Source organism: Myotis nattereri (genome assembly GCF_964212035.1).
Source record: "Myotis nattereri genome assembly, chromosome: X".
In the NCBI taxonomy this organism is placed as follows: Eukaryota; Metazoa; Chordata; class Mammalia; order Chiroptera; family Vespertilionidae; genus Myotis; species Myotis nattereri.
Genome location: NC_138078.1, coordinates 66,709,537 through 66,714,209, shown reverse-complemented (window position 1 = coordinate 66,714,209; position 4,673 = coordinate 66,709,537).

Genomic DNA, 4,673 nt, shown 5'->3' with positions numbered 1-4,673 from the left:
GACTATACTGCTTATGTTTACAATTGAGGCCTAATTATTCTGGCGTCTTTGGTATGACTCAGGTGAAATACTTACGGTTCCAGTACATACTTGTAAGAACACTCTCTACTTGTGGTAAAACTCTTAAAATACGCAATTAGAGTTTCCAGAAACGATTAGAAACTTGGAAGATACACATGAAATAAAAGTAAATAGATTCTAACTACATTTCCTGCCGTTTTTAATCACAGACATTACCCGTGGAAAGCCGTGGAATGACCAGAAAACTGATAATATTTACAACTCCGGGCACTTTAGGGAGCGTTTTCAGTTGAATTTGCTTTCAAATATTAGGAATTCTTGTTTATACAGCTTAAAATTTGTGTAGAAAGCCGGTAAGTGAGGACTATACTGCTTATGTTTACAATTGAGGCCGAATTATTCTGTCGTCTTTTGTATGACTCAGGTGAAATCCTTACGGTTCCAGTACAGACTTGTTAGAACACTCTCTAATTGTGGTAATACTCTTATAATACGCAATTAGAGTTTCCAGAAATGATTAAAAACTTGGAAGATACACTTGAAATAAAAGTAAATAGATTCTTACTACATTTGCTGCCGTTCTTAATCACAGATATTACCAGTGGAAAGCCGTGGAATGACCAGAAAACTGATAATATTTACAACTCCCAGCACTTTAGGGAGCGTTTTCACTTGAATTTTCTTTATAATATTAGGAATTCTTGTTTATACAGCTCAAAATTTGTGTAGAAAGGCTTCAATTGAGGACTATACTGCTTATGTTTAAAATTGAGGCCGAATTATTCTAGCGTCTTTTGTATGACTCAGGTGAAATTATTCAGGTTCCAGAACAGACTTGTAAGAACACTCTCTAATTGTGGTAATACTCTTATAATACGCAATTAGAGTCTCCAGAAATGATTAAAATCTTGGAAGATACACTTGAAATAAAAGTAAATAGATTCTTACTACATTTCCTGCCGTTTTTAATCACAGACATTACCCGTGGAAAGCCGTGAAATGACCGGAAAACTGATAATATTTACAACTCCGGGCACTTTATGGAGCGTTTTCAGTTGAATTTGCTTTCAAATATTAGGAATTCTTGTTTATACAGCTTAAAATTTGTGTAGAAAGCCTGTAAGTGAGGACTATACTGTTTATGTTTACAATTGAGGCCGAATTATTCTGGCGTCTATTGTATGACTCAGGTGAAATCCTTACGGTTCCAGTACAGACTTGTTAGAACACTCTCTAATTTTGGTAATACTCTTATAATACGCAATTAGTGTCTCCAGAAATGATTAAAAGCTTGGAAGATACACTTGAAATAAAAGTAAATAGATTCTTACTACATTTCCTGCCGTTTTTAATCGCAGACATTACCCGTGGAAAGCCGTGATATGACCAGAAAACTGATAATATTTACAACTCCGGGCACTTTAGGGAGCGTTTTCACTTGAATTTTCTTTCAAATATTAGGAATTCTTGTTTATACAGCTTAAAATTTGTGTAGAAAGCCTGTAAGTGAGGACTATACTGCTTATGTTTACAATTGAGGCCGAATTATTCTGGCGTCTTTGGTATAACTCAGGTGAAATACTTACGGTTCCAGTACATACTTGTAAGAACACTCTCTACTTGTGGCAAAACTCTTAAAATACGCAATTAGAGTTTCCAGAAACGATTAGAAACTTGGAATATACACATGAAATAAAAGTAAATAGATTCTAACTACATTTCCTGCCGTTTTTAATCACAGACATTACCCGTGGAAAGCCGTGTAATGACCAGAAAACTGATAATATTTACAACTCCGGGCACTTTAGGGAGCGTTTTCAGTTGAATTTGCTTTCTAATATTAGGAATTCTTGTTGATACAGCTTAAAATTTCTGTAGAAAGGCTGTAAGTGAGAACTATACTGCTTAAGTTTACAATTGAGGCCGAATTATTCTGGCGTCTTTGATATAACTCAAGTAAAATCCTTACGGTTGCAGTACATACTTGTAAGAACACTCTCTAATTGTGGTAAAACTCTTAAAATACGCAATTAGAGTTTCCATAAATGACTAAAAACTTGGAAGATACACTTGAAGTAAAAGTAAATAGATTCTTACTACATTTCCTGCCATTTTTAATCACAGGCATTACCAGTGGAGAGCCGTGAAATGACCAGAAAACTGATAATATTTACAACTCCTTCCACTTTAAGGAGCGTTTTCACTTGAATTTGCTTTCAAATATTAGGAATTCTTGTTTATACAGCTTAAAATTTGTGTAGAAAGCCGGTAAGTGAGGACTATACTGCTTATGTTTACAATTGAGGCCGAATTATTCTGGCGTCTTTTGTATGACTCAGGTGAAGTCCTTACGGTTCCAGTACAGACTTGTTAGAACACTCTCTAATTGTGGTAATACTCTTATAATACGCAATTAGAGTTTCCAGAAATGATTAAAAACTTGGAAGATACACTTGAAATAAAAGTAAATAGATTCTTACTACATTTCCTGCCGTTCTTAATCACAGACATTACCAGTGGAAAGCCGTGGAATGACCAGAAAACTGATAATATTTACAACTCCGAGCACTTTAGGGAGCGTTTTCACTTGAATTTTCTTTATAATATTAGGAATTCTTGTTTATACAGCTCAAAATTTGTGTAGAAAGGCTGTAATTGAGGACTATACTGCTTATGTTTAAAATTGAGGCCGAATTATTCTAGCGTCTTTTGTATGACTCAGGTGAAATCCTTCCGGTTCCAGTACAGACATGTAAGAACACTCTCTAATTGTGGTAATACTCTTATAATACGCAATTAGAGTCTCCAGAAATGATTAAAATCTTGGAAGATACACTTGAAATAAAAGTAAATAGATTCTTACTACATTTCCTGCCGTTTTTAATCATAGACGTTACCCGTGGAAAGCCGTGGAATGACCAGAAAACTGATGATATTTACAACTCCGGGCACTTTAGGTAGCGTTTTCACTTGAATTTGCTTTCAAATATTAGGAATTCTTGTTTATACAGCTTAAAATTTGTGTAGAAAGCCGGTAAGTGAGGACTATACTGCTTATGTTTACAATTGAGGCCGAATTATTCTGTCGTCTTTTGTATGACTCAGGTGAAATCCTTACGGTTCCAGTACAGACTTGTTAGAACACTCTCTAATTGTGGTAATACTCTTATAATACGCAATTAGAGTTTCCAGAAATGATTAAAAACTTGGAAGATACACTTGAAATAAAAGTAAATAGATTCTTACTACATTTGCTGCCGTTCTTAATCACAGATATTACCAGTGGAAAGCCGTGGAATGACCAGAAAACTGATAATATTTACAACTCCCAGCACTTTAGGGAGCGTTTTCACTTGAATTTTCTTTATAATATTAGGAATTCTTGTTTATACAGCTCAAAATTTGTGTAGAAAGGCTGCAATTGAGGACTATACTGCTTATGTTTAAAATTGAGGCCGAATTATTCTAGCGTCTTTTGTATGACTCAGGTGAAATTATTCCGGTTCCAGTACAGACTTGTTAGAACACTCTCTAATTTTGGTAATACTCTTATAATACGCAATTAGTGTCTCCAGAAATGATTAAAAGCTTGGAAGATACACTTGAAATAAAAGTAAATAGATTCTTACTACATTTCCTGCCGTTTTTAATCGCAGACATTACCCGTGGAAAGCCGTGATATGACCAGAAAACTGATAATATTTACAACTCCGGGCACTTTAGGGAGCGTTTTCACTTGAATTTTCTTTCAAATATTAGGAATTCTTGTTTATACAGCTTAAAATTTGTGTAGAAAGCCTGTAAGTGAGGACTATACTGCTTATGTTTACAATTGAGGCCGAATTATTCTGGCGTCTTTGGTATAACTCAGGTGAAATACTTACGGTTCCAGTACATACTTGTAAGAACACTCTCTACTTGTGGCAAAACTCTTAAAATACGCAATTAGAGTTTCCAGAAACGATTAGAAACTTGGAATATACACATGAAATAAAAGTAAATAGATTCTAACTACATTCCCTGCCGTTTTTAATCACAGACATTACCCGTGGAAAGCCGTGTAATGACCAGAAAACTGATAATATTTACAACTCCGGGCACTTTAGGGAGCGTTTTCAGTTGAATTTGCTTTCTAATATTAGGAATTCTTGTTGATACAGCTTAAAATTTCTGTAGAAAGGCTGTAAGTGAGAACTATACTGCTTATGTTTACAATTGAGGCCGAATTATTCTGGCGTCTTTGATATAACTCAAGTAAAATCATTACGGTTGCAGTACATACTTGTAAGAACACTCTCTAATTGTGGTAAAACTCTTAAAATACGCAATTAGAGTTTCCATAAATGACTAAAAACTTGGAAGATACACTTGAAGTAAAAGTAAATAGATTCTTACTACATTTCCTGCCATTTTTAATCACATGCATTACCAGTGGAGAGCCGTGAAATGACCAGAAAACTGATAATATTTACAACTCCTTCCACTTTAAGGAGCGTTTTCACTTGAATTTGCTTTCAAATATTAGGAATTCTTGTTTATACAGCTTAAAATTTGTGTAGAAAGCCGGTAAGTGAGGACTATACTGCTTATGTTTACAACTGAGGCCGAATTATTCTGGCGTCTTTTGTATGACTCAGGTGAAGTCCTTCCGG